Here is an 18,899-nt window from a genome sequence, read left to right as displayed (position 1 = left end):
TCTGGCGGGAGTGAAACGAAGGAAGCTATACAAAGATCTTCTAGATATACTACTCCCCGTGCCTTTGTATCGCACAATATATAGTGCCAAATCTGGAAGTGATGTCCTGAAGCGTGTCAAACATATGTATGTAGCTCCAGGAGCCAAGTCCTTTTTCTTCAGATTGCACACCGGGACACTAGAAGTAAAAACATGGCTACAGGAACAAGTAATGTATGTACCATGGGGTGGTCACTGTTTCTTATGTAGAAAGCCCGAAACCATTGAGCACGTCTTCTTAGAATGCTGGGAAGGCGTGTTCTTCTGGGATATATTACAAAGAACGCTAAAGAAAGACCTCCCATTAGACCCACAAGGAATTCGTTTTCTAACTGTGGACAACCAAGAAGGTGTCCCGTTTGACGCTGTTATGCTACTGGGTTTGCACTGCATATGGAAGGCCTGCATGGCCGCACGACATGTAAATATAGATGCAAGATCGGCACACGATAACTTCCGAGAATAAGTGGGAAGGTTCCTGGAAGCACATAAATCTTTAGATCCGATACCTGAATGCGTATCGACGATCGAGCCACTCACGAACATGAGACGCTTTTAGCCGTCAATCGCCAGCCAAAGTTTGGTTGCTCCTTTTACCCATGCCCATTTATGTATCTATGTCTTATGTAACTTGAATTATTACTTTTGATCCCTCACTGTATTTGTATTTCTATGTGTACGTCTAAACAGGCAGTAAAGAAAAAAATGTCAGAATTGCCGAGTGGTCTGAGGCACCAAACTCAAGGAAAACCTTGCCCAGCGATACGGGTTGAACGAGGCTTCTGGTCCACGTATGTGTGCGTGGGTTCGATTCCCACTTCTGACAATTTTTTTTTCTTTACTACCAACACACAGTCAGTGTCATTTTTTGCTGGGGCTGACATATCGTATCACAATGGCCGAGTGGTCTAAGGCGCCAGACTCAAGGGAACCTTGCCCAGTGATACGAGTTGAACGAGGATTCTGGTCCACATATGTGCGCGTGGGTTCGAATCCCACTTCTGACAAACTTTTTTTACTTTACTACCAGCACAAAGTCAGTGTCTTCTTTCTGGGGCTGATATATCGTGTCAGAATGGCTGCGTGGTCTAAGGCGCCCGAATCAAGGGGAACCTTGCCCAGTGATGTGGGTAGAATGAGGCTTCTGGTCCACGTGTGTGTGCGTGGGTTCGAATCTCACTTCTGACAAACTTTTTTTACTTTACTACCAGAACAAAGTCAGTGTCTCCTTTTGCTGGGCTGGACTGTCGTGTCAGAATGGCCCAGTGGTCTAAGGCGCCAGACTCAAGGAAAACCTTGCCCAGTGATACGGGTTGAACGAGGCTTCTGGTCCACGTATATGGGCGTGGATTTGAATCCTCTTTCTGACAAACTTTTTTTACTTTAATACCAGCGCAAAGTCAGTGTCTCCTTTTGATGGGCTGAAATATTGTGTCAGATTGGCCGAGTGGTCGAAGGCGCCAGACTTAAGGGAAACTTTGCCCAGTGATACGTGTTGAACGAGGCTTCTGGTCCACGTATGTGGGCGTGGGTTCAAATCCCACTTTTGACAAATTTTTTTTACTTTACTACCAGATCAAAGTCAGTGTCTCCTTTTGCTGGGCTGAAATATTGTGTCAGAATGGCCGAGTGGTCGAAGGCGCCAGACTCAAGAGAAGCCTTGCCCAGTATTACGGGTTGAACGAGGCTTCTCGTCCACGTATGTGGGCATGGATTCGATTCCCACTTCTGACAAACTTTTTTTTACTTTACTACCAGCACAAAGCCAGTGTCTTCTTTTGCTGGGGCTGATAAATCGTATCAGAATGGCCGAGTGATTGAAGGCGCCAGACTCAAGGGAAACCTTGCCCAGTGATATGAATCGAACAAGGCTTCTGGTCCACGTATGTGTGCATGGGTTCGAATCCCACTTCTGACATTTTTTCTTACTTTACTACCATAACAAAGTCAGTGTCTCCTTTTGCTGGGCTGAAGTATCCTGTCAGAATGGCTGAGTGGTCGAAGGCACCAGCCTTAAGGGAAGCCTTGCCCAGTGATACGGGTTGAACGAGGCTTCTAGTCCACGTATGCGGGCGTGGGTTCGAATCCCACTTCTGACAAACTTTTTTGATCTACTACCAGAACAAAGTCAGTGTCTCCTTTTGCTGGGCCGAAATATCGTGTCAGAATGGCCGAGTGGTCGAAGGCGCCAGATTTAGGGGAAACCATGCCCAGTGATACATGTTGAACGAGGCTTCTAGTCCACGTATGTGGGCGTGGGTTCAAATCCCACTTCTGACAAACCCTTCTTTTTACTTTACTACCAGCAGAAAGTCAGTGTCTCCTTTTGGTGGGGCTGAAATATCGTGTAATTATTGCCGAGTGGTCTAAGGCGCCAGTCTCAAGGGAAACCTTGCCCAGTGATACGGGTTGAACGAGGCTTCTGGTCCAGGTGTGTGGGCGTGGGTTCAAATGCCACTTCAGACAAACTCTTTTTTTTTACTTTACTACCAGCACAAAGTCAGTGTCTTCTTTTACTGGGGCTGACATATCGTATCAGAATGGCCGAGTGGTCTAAGGTGCCACACTCAAAGTAAACCTTGCCGAGTGATAAGAGTGTAACGAGAATTCTGGTCCACGTATGTGTGCGTGGGTTCGAATCGCACTTCTGACAAACGTTTTTAATTTACTACCAGCACAAAGTCAGTGTATTTTTTGCTGGGGCTGATACATCGTGTCAGAATGGCCGAGTGGTCTAAGGCGCCAGATTCAAGGGAAACCTTGCCCAGTGACACGGGTTGAAAGACGCTTTTGGTCAAAGTATGTGGGCGTGGGTTTGAATCCCACTTCTGACAAACATTTTTTTACTTTATTACCAGCATAAAGTAAGTGTCTTTTTTCGCTGGGGCTATAAGCGTGTCAGAAGGGCCGAGTGGTCTAAAGCACCAGACTCAAGAAGAACCTTGCCACGTGATACGGGTTGAACGAGGCTTCTTGTCCACGTATGTGTGCGTGGGTTCGAATGTCAATTCTGAAAATTTTTTTACTTTACTACCAGCAAAAAGTCAGTGTCTTCTTTTTGGGGCTGATATATCGTGTCAGAATGGCCGAGTGCTCTAAGGCGCCCGACTCAAGGGGAACCTTGCCCAGTGATATGGGTTGAAAGAGGCTTCTGGTCCACGTGTGTGTGCGTGGGTTCGAATCTCACTTCTGAGAATTTTTCTTACTTTACTACCAGCACAAAGTCAATGTCTTCTTTTGCTGGGGCTAAAATAATGTGTCAGAAGGGCTGAGTGGTCTAAGGCACCATGATTGATTGATTTGTGGGGTTTAACGTCCCAAAACCACCATTGAATTATGAGAGACGCCGTAGTGGAGGGCTCCGGAAATTTCGACCACCTGGGGTTCTTTAACGTGCACCCAAATCTGAGCACATGGGCCTACAACATTTCCGCCTCCATCGGAAATGCAGCCGCCGCAGCCGGGAATCGAACCCGCGACTTGCGGGTCAGCAGACGAGTACCTTAGCCAATAGACCACCGCGGCGGGGCAGGTCTAAGGCACCAGACTCAAAAGAAACCTTGCCCAGTGATATGGGTTGAACGAGGCTTCTGGCCCACGTGTGTGTGCGTGGGTTCGAATCTCACTTCTGAGAAACTTTTTTTACTTTACTACCAGAACAAAGTCAGTGTCTCCTTTTGCTGGGCTGAAATATCGTGTCAGAATGGCCGAGTGGTCTTAGGCGCCAGACTTATGGAAAACCTTGCCCTGTGATACGGGTTGAACGAGGCTTCTGGTCCACGTATGTGGGCGTGTGTTCGAATCCCACTTCTGACAAACTCTTTTTTACTTTACTACCAGCACAAAGTCAATGTCTTCTTTTGCTAGGGCTAAAATATTGTGTCAGTAGGGCCGAGTGGTCTAAGGCACCAGACTCAAGAGAAACCTTGCCCAGTGATACGGGTTGAACGAGGCTTTTGGTCCACGTATGTTTGCGTGGGTTCGAATCTCACTTCCGAGAAACGTTTTTTACTTTACCACCTGAACAAAGTCAGTGTCTCCTTTTGCTGGTCTGAAATATCGTGTCAGAATGGCCGAGTGGTCTAAGGCGCCAGACTTAAGGGAAACCTTGCCCTGTGATACGAGTTGAACGAGGCTTCTGGTCCACGTATGTGGGCGTGGGTTTGAATCCCACTTCTGGCAAACTCTTTTTTACTTTACTACCAGCATAAACTCAGTGTCTTCTTTTGCTGGGGCTAAAACACCGTGTCAGAAGGGCCGAGTGGTCTAAAGCACCAGACTCAAGGGAAACCTTTCCCAGTGATATGGCTTGAACGAGGCTTCTGGTCCACGTATGTGGGCGTGGGTTCGAATTCCACTTCTGACAAACTTTTTTTTACTTTACTACCAGCACAAAGTCAGTGTCTTCTTTTACTGGGGCTGACATATCGTATCAGAATGGCCGAGTGGTCTAAGGTGCCACACTCAAAGTAAACCTTGCCGAGTGATAAGAGTGTAACGAGAATTCTGGTCCACGTATGTGTGCGTGGGTTTGAATCGCACTTCTGACAAACTTTTTTAATTTACTACCAGCACAAAGTCAGTGTATTTTTTGCTGGGGCTGATACATCGTGTCAGAATGGCCGAGTGGTCTAAGGCGCCAGATTCAAGGGAAACCTTGCCCAGTGACACGGGTTGAAAGAGGCTTTTGGTCCAAGTATGTGGGCGTGGGTTTGAATCCCACTTCTGACAAACATTTTTTTACTTTATTACCAGCATAAAGTAAGTGTCTTTTTTCGCTGGGGCTATAATCGTGTCAGAAGGGCCGAGTGGTCTAAGGCGCCCGACTCAAGGGGAACCTTGCCCAGTGATATGGGTTGAAAGAGGCTTCTGGTCCACGTGTGTGTGCGTGGGATCGAATCTCACTTCTGAGAATCTTTTTTTACTTTACTACCAGCACAAAGTCAATGTCTTCTTTTGCTGGGGCTGAAATATTGTGTCAGAAGGGCCGAGTGGTCTAAGGCACCATGATTGATTGATTTGTGGGGTTTAACATCCCCAAACCACCATTTGATTATGAGAGACGCTGTAGTGGAGGGCTCCGGAAATTTCGAGCACCTGGGGTTCTTTACCGTGCACCCAAATCTGAGCACACGGGCCTACAACATTTCCGCCTCCATCGGAAATGCAGCCGCCGCAGCCGGGAATCAAACCCGCGACTTGCGGGTCAGCAGCCGAGTACCTTAGCCACTAGACCACCGCGGCGGGGCAGGTCTAAGGCACCAGACTCAAGAGAAACCTTGCCCAGTGATACGGGTTGAACGAGGCTTCTGGCCCACGTGTGTGTGCGTGGGTTCGAATCTCACTTCTGACAAACTTTTTTTACTTTACTACCAGAACAAAGTCAGTGTCTCCTTTTGCTGGGCTGAAATATCGTGTCAGAATGGCCGAGTGGTCTAAGGCGCCAGACTTATAGAAAACCTTGCCCTGTGATACGGGTTGAACGAGGCTTCTGGTCCACGTATGTGTGCGTGGGTTTGAATCCCACTTCTGACAATTTTTTTATTTACTACAGCACAGAGTCAGTGTCTTTTTTTGCTGGGGCTGACATATCGTATCAAAATAGCCGAGTTGTCTAAGGCGCCAGACTCAAGGGAAACCTTGCCCAGTGATACGGGTTAAAAGAGGCTTTTGGTCCACGTATGTGGGCGTGGGTTTGAATCCCACTTCTGACAAACATTTTTTTTACTTTATTACCAGCATAAAGTAAGTGTCTTTTTTCGCTGGGGCTATAACATCGTGTAAGAAGGGCTGAGTGGTCTAAGGCACCAGACTCAAGGGAAACCTTGCCCAGTGATACGGGTTGAACGAGGCTTCTGGTCCAGGTGTGTGGGCGTGGGTTCAAATGCCACTTCAGACGTTTTCTTTTTTTTTACTTTACTACGAGCCTAAAGTCAGTGTCTTCTTTTGCTGCGGTTGATATATTGTGTCAGATATGCCGAGTGGTCCAAGGCGCAAGACTCAAGGGAAACTTTGCCCAGTTATACGTCTTGAACGAGGCTTCTGGTCCACGTATGTGGGCGTGGGTTCAAATCCCACTTCTGCCAAACTTTTTTTTTACTTTATTAGCAGAACAAAGTCAGTGTCTCCTTTTGCTGGGCTGAAGAATCATGGCAGAATGGCCGAGTGGTCAAAGGCGCCAGACTTAAGGGAAACCTTGCCCAGAGATACGGGTTGAACGAGACTTCTGGTCCACGTATGTGGGCGTGGGTTCAAATCCCACTTCTGACAATTTTTTTACTTTAATACCAGCACAAAGTCAGTGTCTCCTTTTGCTGGGCTGAAATATTTTGTCAGAATGGCCGAGTGGTCTAAGGCTCTAGACTTAAGGGAAACCGTGCCTAGTGATACGGGTTGAACGAGGCTTCTGGTCCACGTATGCGGGCGTGGGTTCAAATCCCACTTCTGACAAACTTTTTTTGATCTACTACCAGAACAAAGTCAGTGTCTCCTTTTGCTGGGCCGAAATATTGTGTCAGAATGACTGAGTGGTCGAAGGCGCCAGATTTAAGGGAAACCTTGCCCAGTGATATGTGTTGAACGAGGCTTCTGGTCCACGTATGTGGGCGTGGGTTCAAATCCCACATCTGACAAACCCTTCTTTTTACTTTAAAACCAGCAGAAAGTCAGTGTCTCCTTTTGGTGGGGCTGAAATATCGTGTAATAAATGCCGAGTGGTCTAAGGCGCCAGACTCAAGGGAAACCTTGCCCAGTGATACGGGTTGAACGAGGCTTCTGGTCCACGTATGTGGGTGTGGGTTCGAATCCCACTTCTGACAAACTTTTTTTTACTTCACTACCAGCACAAAGTCAGTATCTCTTTTGCTGGGGCTGAAATATCGTGTCAGAATGTCCGACTGGTTCAAGGCGCCAGACGCAAGGAAAACGTTACCCAGTGGTACGTTTTGAACGAGGCTTCTGGATCACGTATGTGGGCGTGGGTTCAAATCCCACTTCTGCCAAACTCTATTTTTTACTTTAATACCAGCACAATGTCAGTGTATTTTTTTGCTGGGGCTGAAATATCATGTCAGAATTGCCGAGTGGTCTAAGGCGCCAGACCTAAGGGAAACTTTGCCCAGTGATACGGGTTGAACGAGGCTTCTGGGCCACGTATGTGGGCGTGGGTTCAAATCCCACTTCTGACTCTCTTTTTGTTACTTTACTACCAGTATAAAGTCAGTGTCTTTCTTTTTCAGGTGCTGATATATCGAGTCAGAATGGCCGAGTAGTCAAGACGCCAGACTCAAGGGAAAGCTTGCATAGTGATACGGGTTGAACGAAGCTTCTGGTCCACGTATGTGGTATGGGTTCGAATCCCACTTCTGACAAACTTTTTTTACTTTACTACCAGAACAAAGTCAATGTCTCCTTTTGCTGGGCTGAAATATTGTGTCAGATATGCCGAGTGGTCCAAGGCGCCAGACTCAAGGGAAACTTTGCCCAGTGATACGTCTTGAACGAGGCTTCTGGTACACGTATGTGGGCGTGGGTTCAAATCCCACTTCTGACAAACATCTTTTTACTTTACTACCAGAACAAAGTCAGTGTCTCCTTTTGCTGGGCTGAAGCATCATGGCAGAATGGCCGAGTGGTCTTAGGCGCCAGACTTATGGAAAACCTTGCCCTGTGATACGGGTTGAACGAGGCTTCTGGTCCACGTATGTGGGCGTGTGTTCGAATCCCACTTCTGACAAACTCTTTTTTACTTTACTACCAGCACAAAGTCAATGTCTTCTTTTGCTAGGGCTAAAATATTGTGTCAGTAGGGCCGAGTGGTCTAAGGCACCAGACTCAAGAGAAACCTTGCCCAGTGATACGGGTTGAACGAGGCTTTTGGTCCACGTATGTTTGCGTGGGTTCGAATCCCACTTCCGAGAAACGTTTTTTACTTTACCACCTGAACAAAGTCAGTGTCTCCTTTTGCTGGTCTGAAATATCGTGTCAGAATGGCCGAGTGGTCTAAGGCGCCAGACTTAAGGGAAACCTTGCCCTGTGATACGAGTTGAACGAGGCTTCTGGTCCACGTATGTGGGCGTGGGTTTGAATCCCACTTCTGGCAAACTCTTTTTTACTTTACTACCAGCATAAACTCAGTGTCTTCTTTTGCTGGGGCTAAAACACCGTGTCAGAAGGGCCGAGTGGTCTAAAGCACCAGACTCAAGGGAAACCTTTCCCAGTGATATGGCTTGAACGAGGCTTCTGGTCCACGTATGTGGGCGTGGGTTCGAATTCCACTTCTGACAAACTTTTTTTTACTTTACTACCAGCACAAAGTCAGTGTCTTCTTTTACTGGGGCTGACATATCGTATCAGAATGGCCGAGTGGTCTAAGGTGCCACACTCAAAGTAAACCTTGCCGAGTGATAAGAGTGTAACGAGAATTCTGGTCCACGTATGTGTGCGTGGGTTTGAATCGCACTTCTGACAAACTTTTTTAATTTACTACCAGCACAAAGTCAGTGTATTTTTTGCTGGGGCTGATACATCGTGTCAGAATGGCCGAGTGGTCTAAGGCGCCAGATTCAAGGGAAACCTTGCCCAGTGACACGGGTTGAAAGAGGCTTTTGGTCCAAGTATGTGGGCGTGGGTTTGAATCCCACTTCTGACAAACATTTTTTTACTTTATTACCAGCATAAAGTAAGTGTCTTTTTTCGCTGGGGCTATAATCGTGTCAGAAGGGCCGAGTGGTCTAAGGCGCCCGACTCAAGGGGAACCTTGCCCAGTGATATGGGTTGAAAGAGGCTTCTGGTCCACGTGTGTGTGCGTGGGATCGAATCTCACTTCTGAGAATCTTTTTTTACTTTACTACCAGCACAAAGTCAATGTCTTCTTTTGCTGGGGCTGAAATATTGTGTCAGAAGGGCCGAGTGGTCTAAGGCACCATGATTGATTGATTTGTGGGGTTTAACATCCCCAAACCACCATTTGATTATGAGAGACGCTGTAGTGGAGGGCTCCGGAAATTTCGAGCACCTGGGGTTCTTTACCGTGCACCCAAATCTGAGCACACGGGCCTACAACATTTCCGCCTCCATCGGAAATGCAGCCGCCGCAGCCGGGAATCAAACCCGCGACTTGCGGGTCAGCAGCCGAGTACCTTAGCCACTAGACCACCGCGGCGGGGCAGGTCTAAGGCACCAGACTCAAGAGAAACCTTGCCCAGTGATACGGGTTGAACGAGGCTTCTGGCCCACGTGTGTGTGCGTGGGTTCGAATCTCACTTCTGACAAACTTTTTTTACTTTACTACCAGAACAAAGTCAGTGTCTCCTTTTGCTGGGCTGAAATATCGTGTCAGAATGGCCGAGTGGTCTAAGGCGCCAGACTTATGGAAAACCTTGCCCTGTGATACGGGTTGAACGAGGCTTCTGGTCCACGTATGTGTGCGTGGGTTTGAATCCCACTTCTGACAATTTTTTTATTTACTACAGCACAGAGTCAGTGTCTTTTTTTGCTGGGGCTGACATATCGTATCAAAATAGCCGAGTTGTCTAAGGCGCCAGACTCAAGGGAAACCTTGCCCAGTGATACGGGTTAAAAGAGGCTTTTGGTCCACGTATGTGGGCGTGGGTTTGAATCCCACTTCTGACAAACATTTTTTTTACTTTATTACCAGCATAAAGTAAGTGTCTTTTTTCGCTGGGGCTATAACATCGTGTAAGAAGGGCTGAGTGGTCTAAGGCACCAGACTCAAGGGAAACCTTGCCCAGTGATACGGGTTGAACGAGGCTTCTGGTCCAGGTGTGTGGGCGTGGGTTCAAATGCCACTTCAGACGTTTTCTTTTTTTTTACTTTACTACGAGCCTAAAGTCAGTGTCTTCTTTTGCTGCGGTTGATATATTGTGTCAGATATGCCGAGTGGTCCAAGGCGCAAGACTCAAGGGAAACTTTGCCCAGTTATACGTCTTGAACGAGGCTTCTGGTCCACGTATGTGGGCGTGGGTTCAAATCCCACTTCTGCCAAACTTTTTTTTTACTTTATTAGCAGAACAAAGTCAGTGTCTCCTTTTGCTGGGCTGAAGAATCATGGCAGAATGGCCGAGTGGTCAAAGGCGCCAGACTTAAGGGAAACCTTGCCCAGAGATACGGGTTGAACGAGACTTCTGGTCCACGTATGTGGGCGTGGGTTCAAATCCCACTTCTGACAATTTTTTTACTTTAATACCAGCACAAAGTCAGTGTCTCCTTTTGCTGGGCTGAAATATTTTGTCAGAATGGCCGAGTGGTCTAAGGCTCTAGACTTAAGGGAAACCGTGCCTAGTGATACGGGTTGAACGAGGCTTCTGGTCCACGTATGCGGGCGTGGGTTCAAATCCCACTTCTGACAAACTTTTTTTGATCTACTACCAGAACAAAGTCAGTGTCTCCTTTTGCTGGGCCGAAATATTGTGTCAGAATGACTGAGTGGTCGAAGGCGCCAGATTTAAGGGAAACCTTGCCCAGTGATATGTGTTGAACGAGGCTTCTGGTCCACGTATGTGGGCGTGGGTTCAAATCCCACATCTGACAAACCCTTCTTTTTACTTTAAAACCAGCAGAAAGTCAGTGTCTCCTTTTGGTGGGGCTGAAATATCGTGTAATAAATGCCGAGTGGTCTAAGGCGCCAGACTCAAGGGAAACCTTGCCCAGTGATACGGGTTGAACGAGGCTTCTGGTCCACGTATGTGGGTGTGGGTTCGAATCCCACTTCTGACAAACTTTTTTTTACTTCACTACCAGCACAAAGTCAGTATCTCTTTTGCTGGGGCTGAAATATCGTGTCAGAATGTCCGACTGGTTCAAGGCGCCAGACGCAAGGAAAACGTTACCCAGTGGTACGTTTTGAACGAGGCTTCTGGATCACGTATGTGGGCGTGGGTTCAAATCCCACTTCTGCCAAACTCTATTTTTTACTTTAATACCAGCACAATGTCAGTGTATTTTTTTGCTGGGGCTGAAATATCATGTCAGAATTGCCGAGTGGTCTAAGGCGCCAGACCTAAGGGAAACTTTGCCCAGTGATACGGGTTGAACGAGGCTTCTGGGCCACGTATGTGGGCGTGGGTTCAAATCCCACTTCTGACTCTCTTTTTGTTACTTTACTACCAGTATAAAGTCAGTGTCTTTCTTTTTCAGGTGCTGATATATCGAGTCAGAATGGCCGAGTAGTCAAGACGCCAGACTCAAGGGAAAGCTTGCATAGTGATACGGGTTGAACGAAGCTTCTGGTCCACGTATGTGGTATGGGTTCGAATCCCACTTCTGACAAACTTTTTTTACTTTACTACCAGAACAAAGTCAATGTCTCCTTTTGCTGGGCTGAAATATTGTGTCAGATATGCCGAGTGGTCCAAGGCGCCAGACTCAAGGGAAACTTTGCCCAGTGATACGTCTTGAACGAGGCTTCTGGTACACGTATGTGGGCGTGGGTTCAAATCCCACTTCTGACAAACATCTTTTTACTTTACTACCAGAACAAAGTCAGTGTCTCCTTTTGCTGGGCTGAAGCATCATGGCAGAATGGCCGAGTGGTCAAAGGCTCCAGACTTAAGGGGAACCTTGCCCAGAGATGCGGGTTGAACGAGACTTCTGGTCCACGTATGTGGGCGTGGGTTCAAATCCCACTTCTGACAGACTCTATTTTTTTTACTTTAATACCAGCACAAAATAAGTGTCTCCTTTTGCTGGGCTGAAATATTGTGTCCAAATGGCCGAGTGGTCTAAGGCGCTAGACATAAGGGAAACCTTGCGCAGTGATACGGGTTGAACGAGGCTTCTGGTCCACGTATATGGGCGTGGATTTGAATCCTCTTTCTGACAAACTTTTTTTACTTTAATACCAGCGCAAAGTCAGTGTCTCCTTTTGATGGGCTGAAATATTGTGTCAGATTGGCCGAGTGGTCGAAGGCGCCAGACTTAAGGGAAACTTTGCCCAGTGATACGTGTTGAACGAGGCTTCTGGTCCACGTATGTGGGCGTGGGTTCAAATCCCACTTTTGACAAACTTTTTTTTACTTTACTACCAGATCAAAGTCAGTGTCTCCTTTTGCTGGGCTGAAATATTGTGTCAGAATGGCCGAGTGGTCGAAGGCGCCAGACTCAAGAGAAGCCTTGCCCAGTATTACGGGTTGAACGAGGCTTCTCGTCCACGTATGTGGGCATGGATTCGATTCCCACTTCTGACAAACTTTTTTTTACTTTACTACCAGCACAAAGTCAGTGTCTTCTTTTGCTGGGGCTGATAAATCGTATCAGAATGGCCGAGTGGTTGAAGGCGCCAGACTCAAGGGAAACCTTGCCCAGTGATATGAATTGAACAAGGCTTCTGGTCCACGTATGTGTGCATGGGTTCGAATCCCACTTCTGACATTTTTTCTTACTTTACTACCATAACAAAGTCAGTGTCTCCTTTTGCTGGGCTGAAGTATCCTGTCAGAATGGCCGAGTGGTCGAAGGCACCAGACTTAAGGGAAGCCTTGCCCAGTGATACGGGTTGAACGAGGCTTCTAGACCACGTATGCGGGCGTGGGTTCGAATCCCACTTCTCACAAACTTTTTTGATCTACTACCAGAACAAAGTCAGTGTCTCCTTTTGCTGGGCCGAAATATCGTGTCAGAATGGCCGAGTGGTCGAAGGCGCCAGATTTAGGGGAAACCATGCCCAGTGATACATGTTGAACGAGGCTTCTAGTCCACGTATGTGGGCGTGGGTTCAAATCCCACTTCTGACAAACCCTTCTTTTTACTTTACTACCAGCAGAAAGTCAGTGTCTCCTTTTGGTGGGGCTGAAATATCGTGTAATTATTGCCGAGTGGTCTAAGGCGCCAGTCTCAAGGGAAACCTTGCCCAGTGATACGGGTTGAACGAGGCTTCTGGTCCAGGTGTGTGGGCGTGGGTTCAAATGCCACTTCAGACAAACTCTTTTTTTTACTTTACTACCAGCACAAAGTCAGTGTCTTCTTTTACTGGGGCTGACATATCGTATCAGAATGGCCGAGTGGTCTAAGGTGCCACACTCAAAGTAAACCTTGCCGAGTGATAAGAGTGTAACGAGAATTCTGGTCCACGTATGTGTGCGTGGGTTCGAATCGCACTTCTGACAAACGTTTTTAATTTACTACCAGCACAAAGTCAGTGTATTTTTTGCTGGGGCTGATACATCGTGTCAGAATGGCCGAGTGGTCTAAGGCGCCAGATTCAAGGGAAACCTTGCCCAGTGACACGGGTTGAAAGACGCTTTTGGTCAAAGTATGTGGGCGTGGGTTTGAATCCCACTTCTGAAAAACATTTTTTTACTTTATTACCAGCATAAAGTAAGTGTCTTTTTTCGCTGGGGCTATAAGCGTGTCAGAAGGGCCGAGTGGTCTAAAGCACCAGACTCAAGAAGAACCTTGCCACGTGATACGGGTTGAACGAGGCTTCTTGTCCACGTATGTGTGCGTGGGTTCGAATGTCAATTCTGAAAACTTTTTTTACTTTACTACCAGCAAAAAGTCAGTGTCTTCTTTTTGGGGCTGATATATCGTGTCAGAATGGCCGAGTGCTCTAAGGCGCCCGACTCAAGGGGAACCTTGCCCAGTGATATGGGTTGAAAGAGGCTTCTGGTCCACGTGTGTGTGCGTGGGTTCGAATCTCACTTCTGAGAATTTTTCTTACTTTACTACCAGCACAAAGTCAACGTCTTCTTTTGCTGGGGCTAAAATATTGTGTCAGAAGGGCTGAGTGGTCTAAGGCACCATGATTGATTGATTTGTGGGGTTTAACGTCCCAAAACCACCATTGAATTATGAGAGACGCCGTAGTGGAGGGCTCCGGAAATTTCGACCACCTGGGGTTCTTTAACGTGCACCCAAATCTGAGCACATGGGCCTACAACATTTCCGCCTCCATCGGAAATGCAGCCGCCGCAGCCGGGAATCGAACCCGCGACTTGCGGGTCAGCAGACGAGTACCTTAGCCACTAGACCACCGCGGCGGGGCAGGTCTAAGGCACCAGACTCAAAAGAAACCTTGCCCAGTGATATGGGTTGAATGAGGCTTCTGGCCCACGTGTGTGTGCGTGGGTTCGAATCTCACTTCTGAGAAACTTTTTTTACTTTACTACCAGAACAAAGTCAGTGTCTCCTTTTGCTGGGCTGAAATATCGTGTCAGAATGGCCGAGTGGTCTTAGGCGCCAGACTTATGGAAAACCTTGCCCTGTGATACGGGTTGAACGAGGCTTCTGGTCCACGTATGTGGGCGTGTGTTCGAATCCCACTTCTGACAAACTCTTTTTTACTTTACTACCAGCACAAAGTCAATGTCTTCTTTTGCTGGGGCTAAAATATTGTGTCAGTAGGGCCGAGTGGTCTAAGGCACCAGACTCAAGAGAAACCTTGCCCAGTGATACGGGTTGAACGAGGCTTTTGGTCCACGTATGTGTGCGTGGGTTCGAATCCCACTTCCGAGAAACTTTTTTTACTTTACCACCTGAACAAAGTCAGTGTCTCCTTTTGCTGGTCTGAAACACCGTGTCAGAAGGGCCGAGTGGTCTAAAGCACCAGACTCAAGAGAAACCTTGCCCAGTGATACGGGTTGAACTAGGCTTCTGGTCCACGTATGTGGGCGTGGGTTCGATTCCCAATTCTGACAAACTCTGTTTTTTTTTTACTTTTCTACCAGAACAAAGTCAGTGTCTCGTTTTGCGGGGCTGAAACATCGTGTCAGAATGGCCGTGTGGTCGAAGGCGCCAGACTTAAGGGAAACCTCGCCCTGTGATACAGGTTGAACGAGGCTTCTGGTCCACGTATGTGGGCGTGGCTTCAGATCCCACTTCAGACAAACTCTTTTTTTTCTTTACTACGAGCATAAAGTCAGTGTCTTCTTTGGCTGGGGCTTATATATCGTGTCATAATGGCCGAGTGGTCGAAGGCGCCAGAGTTAAGGGAAACCTTGCCCAGTGATACGGGTTGAACGAGGCTTCTGGTCCACGTATGTCGGCATGGGTTCAAATCGCACTTCTGACACTCTTTTTGTTACTTTACTACCAGTATAAAGTCAGTCTCTTTCTTTTACTGGTGCTGATATATTGAGTCAGAATAGCCGAGTGGTCTAAGGCGCCAGACTCAAGGAAAATCTTGCCTAGTGATACGGGTTGAACGAGGCTTCTGGTCCACGTAAGTGGGCGTGGGTTCGAATCCCACTTCTGACAGACTTTTTCTTACTTTACTACCAGCATAAAGTCAGTGTCTTCTTTTGCTGGGGCTAATATATCGTGTCAGAATGGCCGAGTGGTCTAAGGCGCCAACCTCAAGGAAAACCTTGCCCAGTGATACGGGTTGAACGAGGTTTTCGTGTCGACGTATGTGGGCGTGGGTTCAAACCCCCCTTCTGACTCTCTTTTTGTTACTTTACTACCAGTATAAAGTCAGTGTCTTGCTTTGCTGGAGCTGATATATCGAGTCCAATGGCCGAGTAGTCGAGACGCCAGACTCAAGGAAAAGCTTGCATAGTGATACGGGTTGAACGAAGCTTCTGGTCCACGTATGTGGCATGGGTTCGAATCTCACTTCTGACAAACTTTTTTTTTACTTTACTACCAGAACAAAGTCAATGTCTCCTTTTGCTGGGCTGAAGTATTTTGTCAGAATGGCCGAGTGGTCGAGAGCGCCAGACTTAAGGGAAACTTTGCCCAGTGATACGTGTTGAACGAGGCTTCTGGTCCACGTATGTGGGCGTGGGTTCAAATCCCACTTCTGACAAACTTTCTTTTACTTTACTACCAGAACAAAGTCAGTGTCTCCATTTGCTGGGCTGAAATATTGTGTCAGAATGGCCGAGTGATCGAAGGCGCCAGACTCAAGAGAAGCCTTGCCCAGTGATACGGGTTGAACGAGGCTTCTAGTCCACTTTTGTGGGCATGGGTTCGATTCCCACTTCTGACAAACTTTTTTTACTTTACTACCAGCACAAAGTCAGTGTCTTTTTTTGCTGGGGCTGATATATCGTATCAGAATGGCCGAGTGGTTGAAGGCGCCAGACTCAAGGGAAACCATGCCCAGTGATATATATTGAACAAGGCTTCTGGTCCACGTATGTGTGCGTGGGTTCGAATCCCACTTTTGACATTTTTTTTTACTTTACTACCAGAACAAAGTCAGTGTCTAATTTTGCTGGGGCTGAAATATTGTGTCAGAAGGGCCGAGTGGTCTAAGGCACCAGGCTCAAGCGAAACCTTGCCCAGTGATACGGGTTGAACGACGCTTTTGGTCCACGTATGTGTGCGTGGGTTCGAATCCCACTTCCGAAAAACTTTTTTTACTTTACCACCTGAACAAAGTCAGTGTCTCCTTTTGCTGGTCTGAAATATCGTGTCAGAATGGGCGAGTGGTCTAAGGCGCCAGACTTAAGGGAAACCTTGCCCTGTGATACGGGTTGAACGAGGCTTCTGGTCCACGTATGTGGGCGTGGGTTCGAATCCCACTTCTGGCAAACTCTTTTTTACTTTACTACCAGCATAAACTCAGTGTCTTCTTTTGCTGGGGCTAAAACATCGTGTCAGAAGGGCCGAGTTTTGTAAGGCACCAGACTCAAGAGAAACCTTGCCCAGTGATACGTGTTAAACGAGGCTTTTGGTCCACGTATGTTTGCGTGGGTTCGAATCCCACTTCCGAGAATCTTTTTTTACTTTACCACCTGAGCAAAGTCAGTGTCTTCTTTTGCTGGTCTGAAATATCGTGTCAGAATGGCCGAGTGGTCTAATGCGCCAGACTTAAGGGAAACCTTGCCCTGTGATACGGGTTGAACGAGGCTTCTGGTCCATGTATGTGGGTGTGGGTTCGAATCCCACTTCTGGCGAACTCTTTTTTACTTTAGTACCAGCATAAACTCAGTGTCTTCTTTTGCTGGGGCTAAAACACCGTGTCAGAAGGGCCGTGTGGTCTAAAGCACCAGACTCAAGAGAAACCTTGCCCAGTATACGGGTTGAACTAGGCTTCTGGTCCACGTATGTGGGCGTGGGTTCGATTCCCAATTCTGACAAACTCTGTTTTTTTACTTTTCTACCAGAACAAAGTCAGTGTCTCGTTTTGCGGGGCTGAAACATCGTGTCAGAATGGCCGTGTGGTCGAAGGCGCCAGACTTATGGTAAACCCCGCCCTGTGATACGGGTTGAACGAGGCTTCTGGTCCACGTATGTGGGCGTGGCTTCAGATCCCACTTCAGACAAACTCTTTTTTTTACTTTACTACGAGCACAATGTCAGTGTCTTTTTTTGCTGGGGCTGAAATATCATGTCAGAATTGCCGAGTGGTTGAAGGCGCCAGACTCAAGGGAAACCTTGCCCAGTGATATGAATTGAACGAGGCTTCTCGTCCACGTATGTGTGCATGGGTTCGAATCCCACTTCTGACAATTTTTTTTACTTTACTTCCAGAACAAAGTCAGTGTCTCCTTTTGCTGGGCTGAAATATCGTGTCAGAATGGCCGAGTGGTCGAAGGCGCCAGACTTAAGGGAAACCTTGCCCTGTGATACGGGTTGAACGAGGCTTCTGGTCCACGTATGTGGGCGTGGGTTCGAATCCCACTTCTTGCATATTTTTTTACTTTACTACCATAACAAAGTCAGTGTCTTTTTTCCTGGGGCTAATATATCGTTTCAGCATGGCCGAGTGGTGTAAGGTGCCAGACTCAAGGGTAACCTTGCCCAGTGATACGGGTTGAACGAGGCTTCTGGTCCATGTATGTGGGCATGCGTTTGATGCGCACTTCTGACAAAATTCGTTTTTTACTTTACTACCAGCACAAAGTCAGTGTCTTCTTTTGCTGCGGCTGATATTTCGTGTCAGAATGGCCGAGTGGTCTAAGGCGCCAGATTCAAGGGAAACCTTGCCCAGTGATACGGGTTCAACGAGGCTTCTGGTCCACGTATGTGGGCATATGTTCGAATCCCACTTCTGACAAACTTTTTTTTACTTTACTACCGGCACAAAATCAGTGTCTCCTTTTGCTGGGGCTGAAATATCGTGTCAGAATGGCCGAGTGGTTTAAGGCGCCAGACTCAAGGGAAACCTTTCCCAGTGATATGGCTTGAACGAGGCTTCTGGTCCACGCATGTGGGCGTGGGTTCGAATTCCACTTCTGACAAACCTTTTTTACTTTACTACCAGCACAAAGTCAGTGTCTTGTTTTACTGGGGCTGACATATCGTATCAGAATGGCCGAGTGGTCTAAGGTGCCAGACTCAAAGTAAACCTTGCCGAGTGATAAGAGTGTAACGAGAATTCTGGTCCACGTATGTGTGCGTGGGTTCGAATCGCACTTCTGACAAAATTTTTTACTTTACTACCAGCACAAAGTCAGGGTCTTGTTTTGCTGGGGCTGATATATCGTGTCAGAATGGCCGAGTGGTCTAAGGCGACAGACTTAAGGGAAACCTTGCCCAGTGATACGGGTTAAAAGAGGCTTTTCGTCCACGTATGCGGGCGTGGGTTTGAATCCCACTTCTGACAAACATTTTTTTACTTTATTACCAGCATAAAGTAAGTGTCTTTTTTCGCTGGGGCTATAACATCGTGTAAAAAGGGCCGAGTGGTCTAAGGCACCAGACTCAAGAGAAACCTTGCCCCGTGATACGGGTTGAACGAGGCTTCTTGTCCACGTATGTGTGCGTGGGTTTGAATCCCACTTCTGACAAACTTTTTTTACTTTACTACCAGAACAAAGTCAATGTCTCCTTTTGCTGGACTGAACTATTGTGTCAGAATGGCCAAGTGGTGGAAGGCGCCAGACTAGAGAAAGCCTTGCCCAGTAATACGTGTTGAACGAGGCTTCTGGTCCACGTATGTGGGCGTGGCTTCA

General features: G+C 47.4%; 26 non-coding genes across 26 annotated transcripts; all 26 read left to right on the top strand.

Annotated features, from left to right (window-relative positions):
* Nucleotides 1–1,472: 1,472 nt before the first annotated feature.
* Nucleotides 1,473–1,591, top strand: TRNAL-UAA (transfer RNA leucine (anticodon UAA)). Its single transcript has 2 exons — nucleotides 1,473–1,510; nucleotides 1,546–1,591. It is a non-coding gene; the product is annotated as a tRNA-Leu (tRNA).
* Nucleotides 1,592–2,200: 609 nt separating this feature from the next.
* Nucleotides 2,201–2,319, top strand: TRNAL-UAG (transfer RNA leucine (anticodon UAG)). Its single transcript has 2 exons — nucleotides 2,201–2,238; nucleotides 2,274–2,319. It is a non-coding gene; the product is annotated as a tRNA-Leu (tRNA).
* A 1,417-nt stretch (nucleotides 2,320–3,736) lies between these two features.
* On the top strand, nucleotides 3,737–3,855 carry TRNAI-UAU (transfer RNA isoleucine (anticodon UAU)). Its single transcript has 2 exons — nucleotides 3,737–3,774; nucleotides 3,810–3,855. It is a non-coding gene; the product is annotated as a tRNA-Ile (tRNA).
* Nucleotides 3,856–4,102: 247 nt separating this feature from the next.
* TRNAL-UAA (transfer RNA leucine (anticodon UAA)) lies at nucleotides 4,103–4,221 on the top strand. Its single transcript has 2 exons — nucleotides 4,103–4,140; nucleotides 4,176–4,221. It is a non-coding gene; the product is annotated as a tRNA-Leu (tRNA).
* Nucleotides 4,222–4,651: 430 nt separating this feature from the next.
* Nucleotides 4,652–4,770, top strand: TRNAL-CAA (transfer RNA leucine (anticodon CAA)). Its single transcript has 2 exons — nucleotides 4,652–4,689; nucleotides 4,725–4,770. It is a non-coding gene; the product is annotated as a tRNA-Leu (tRNA).
* Nucleotides 4,771–5,455: 685 nt separating this feature from the next.
* On the top strand, nucleotides 5,456–5,574 carry TRNAI-UAU (transfer RNA isoleucine (anticodon UAU)). The gene is made up of 2 exons: nucleotides 5,456–5,493; nucleotides 5,529–5,574. It is a non-coding gene; the product is annotated as a tRNA-Ile (tRNA).
* Nucleotides 5,575–6,190: 616 nt separating this feature from the next.
* Nucleotides 6,191–6,309, top strand: TRNAL-UAA (transfer RNA leucine (anticodon UAA)). Its single transcript has 2 exons — nucleotides 6,191–6,228; nucleotides 6,264–6,309. It is a non-coding gene; the product is annotated as a tRNA-Leu (tRNA).
* Nucleotides 6,310–6,370: 61 nt separating this feature from the next.
* On the top strand, nucleotides 6,371–6,489 carry TRNAL-UAA (transfer RNA leucine (anticodon UAA)). Its single transcript has 2 exons — nucleotides 6,371–6,408; nucleotides 6,444–6,489. It is a non-coding gene; the product is annotated as a tRNA-Leu (tRNA).
* A 618-nt stretch (nucleotides 6,490–7,107) lies between these two features.
* TRNAL-UAA (transfer RNA leucine (anticodon UAA)) lies at nucleotides 7,108–7,226 on the top strand. Its single transcript has 2 exons — nucleotides 7,108–7,145; nucleotides 7,181–7,226. It is a non-coding gene; the product is annotated as a tRNA-Leu (tRNA).
* Nucleotides 7,227–8,021: 795 nt separating this feature from the next.
* TRNAL-UAA (transfer RNA leucine (anticodon UAA)) lies at nucleotides 8,022–8,140 on the top strand. Its single transcript has 2 exons — nucleotides 8,022–8,059; nucleotides 8,095–8,140. It is a non-coding gene; the product is annotated as a tRNA-Leu (tRNA).
* A 430-nt stretch (nucleotides 8,141–8,570) lies between these two features.
* TRNAL-CAA (transfer RNA leucine (anticodon CAA)) lies at nucleotides 8,571–8,689 on the top strand. Its single transcript has 2 exons — nucleotides 8,571–8,608; nucleotides 8,644–8,689. It is a non-coding gene; the product is annotated as a tRNA-Leu (tRNA).
* Nucleotides 8,690–9,374: 685 nt separating this feature from the next.
* Nucleotides 9,375–9,493, top strand: TRNAI-UAU (transfer RNA isoleucine (anticodon UAU)). Its single transcript has 2 exons — nucleotides 9,375–9,412; nucleotides 9,448–9,493. It is a non-coding gene; the product is annotated as a tRNA-Ile (tRNA).
* Nucleotides 9,494–10,109: 616 nt separating this feature from the next.
* Nucleotides 10,110–10,228, top strand: TRNAL-UAA (transfer RNA leucine (anticodon UAA)). Its single transcript has 2 exons — nucleotides 10,110–10,147; nucleotides 10,183–10,228. It is a non-coding gene; the product is annotated as a tRNA-Leu (tRNA).
* A 61-nt stretch (nucleotides 10,229–10,289) lies between these two features.
* Nucleotides 10,290–10,408, top strand: TRNAL-UAA (transfer RNA leucine (anticodon UAA)). Its single transcript has 2 exons — nucleotides 10,290–10,327; nucleotides 10,363–10,408. It is a non-coding gene; the product is annotated as a tRNA-Leu (tRNA).
* Nucleotides 10,409–11,026: 618 nt separating this feature from the next.
* Nucleotides 11,027–11,145, top strand: TRNAL-UAA (transfer RNA leucine (anticodon UAA)). The gene is made up of 2 exons: nucleotides 11,027–11,064; nucleotides 11,100–11,145. It is a non-coding gene; the product is annotated as a tRNA-Leu (tRNA).
* A 429-nt stretch (nucleotides 11,146–11,574) lies between these two features.
* On the top strand, nucleotides 11,575–11,693 carry TRNAL-UAA (transfer RNA leucine (anticodon UAA)). The gene is made up of 2 exons: nucleotides 11,575–11,612; nucleotides 11,648–11,693. It is a non-coding gene; the product is annotated as a tRNA-Leu (tRNA).
* Nucleotides 11,694–11,943: 250 nt separating this feature from the next.
* TRNAL-UAA (transfer RNA leucine (anticodon UAA)) lies at nucleotides 11,944–12,062 on the top strand. Its single transcript has 2 exons — nucleotides 11,944–11,981; nucleotides 12,017–12,062. It is a non-coding gene; the product is annotated as a tRNA-Leu (tRNA).
* A 610-nt stretch (nucleotides 12,063–12,672) lies between these two features.
* TRNAL-UAG (transfer RNA leucine (anticodon UAG)) lies at nucleotides 12,673–12,791 on the top strand. The gene is made up of 2 exons: nucleotides 12,673–12,710; nucleotides 12,746–12,791. It is a non-coding gene; the product is annotated as a tRNA-Leu (tRNA).
* Nucleotides 12,792–14,208: 1,417 nt separating this feature from the next.
* On the top strand, nucleotides 14,209–14,327 carry TRNAI-UAU (transfer RNA isoleucine (anticodon UAU)). The gene is made up of 2 exons: nucleotides 14,209–14,246; nucleotides 14,282–14,327. It is a non-coding gene; the product is annotated as a tRNA-Ile (tRNA).
* Nucleotides 14,328–15,133: 806 nt separating this feature from the next.
* Nucleotides 15,134–15,252, top strand: TRNAL-CAA (transfer RNA leucine (anticodon CAA)). The gene is made up of 2 exons: nucleotides 15,134–15,171; nucleotides 15,207–15,252. It is a non-coding gene; the product is annotated as a tRNA-Leu (tRNA).
* Nucleotides 15,253–15,683: 431 nt separating this feature from the next.
* On the top strand, nucleotides 15,684–15,802 carry TRNAL-UAA (transfer RNA leucine (anticodon UAA)). The gene is made up of 2 exons: nucleotides 15,684–15,721; nucleotides 15,757–15,802. It is a non-coding gene; the product is annotated as a tRNA-Leu (tRNA).
* Nucleotides 15,803–15,866: 64 nt separating this feature from the next.
* On the top strand, nucleotides 15,867–15,985 carry TRNAL-CAA (transfer RNA leucine (anticodon CAA)). The gene is made up of 2 exons: nucleotides 15,867–15,904; nucleotides 15,940–15,985. It is a non-coding gene; the product is annotated as a tRNA-Leu (tRNA).
* A 64-nt stretch (nucleotides 15,986–16,049) lies between these two features.
* Nucleotides 16,050–16,168, top strand: TRNAL-CAA (transfer RNA leucine (anticodon CAA)). Its single transcript has 2 exons — nucleotides 16,050–16,087; nucleotides 16,123–16,168. It is a non-coding gene; the product is annotated as a tRNA-Leu (tRNA).
* Nucleotides 16,169–16,413: 245 nt separating this feature from the next.
* TRNAL-UAA (transfer RNA leucine (anticodon UAA)) lies at nucleotides 16,414–16,532 on the top strand. Its single transcript has 2 exons — nucleotides 16,414–16,451; nucleotides 16,487–16,532. It is a non-coding gene; the product is annotated as a tRNA-Leu (tRNA).
* Nucleotides 16,533–17,515: 983 nt separating this feature from the next.
* Nucleotides 17,516–17,634, top strand: TRNAL-UAA (transfer RNA leucine (anticodon UAA)). The gene is made up of 2 exons: nucleotides 17,516–17,553; nucleotides 17,589–17,634. It is a non-coding gene; the product is annotated as a tRNA-Leu (tRNA).
* A 432-nt stretch (nucleotides 17,635–18,066) lies between these two features.
* Nucleotides 18,067–18,185, top strand: TRNAL-CAA (transfer RNA leucine (anticodon CAA)). Its single transcript has 2 exons — nucleotides 18,067–18,104; nucleotides 18,140–18,185. It is a non-coding gene; the product is annotated as a tRNA-Leu (tRNA).
* Nucleotides 18,186–18,899: the final 714 nt, after the last annotated feature.

This window comes from Rhipicephalus microplus, chromosome 2 (genome assembly GCF_043290135.1).
Source record: "Rhipicephalus microplus isolate Deutch F79 chromosome 2, USDA_Rmic, whole genome shotgun sequence".
Lineage (NCBI taxonomy): Eukaryota > Metazoa > Arthropoda > Arachnida > Ixodida > Ixodidae > Rhipicephalus > Rhipicephalus microplus.
Note: the sequence above shows the minus strand (reverse complement) of the source record. Positions and strands in the feature narration are given on the sequence as shown.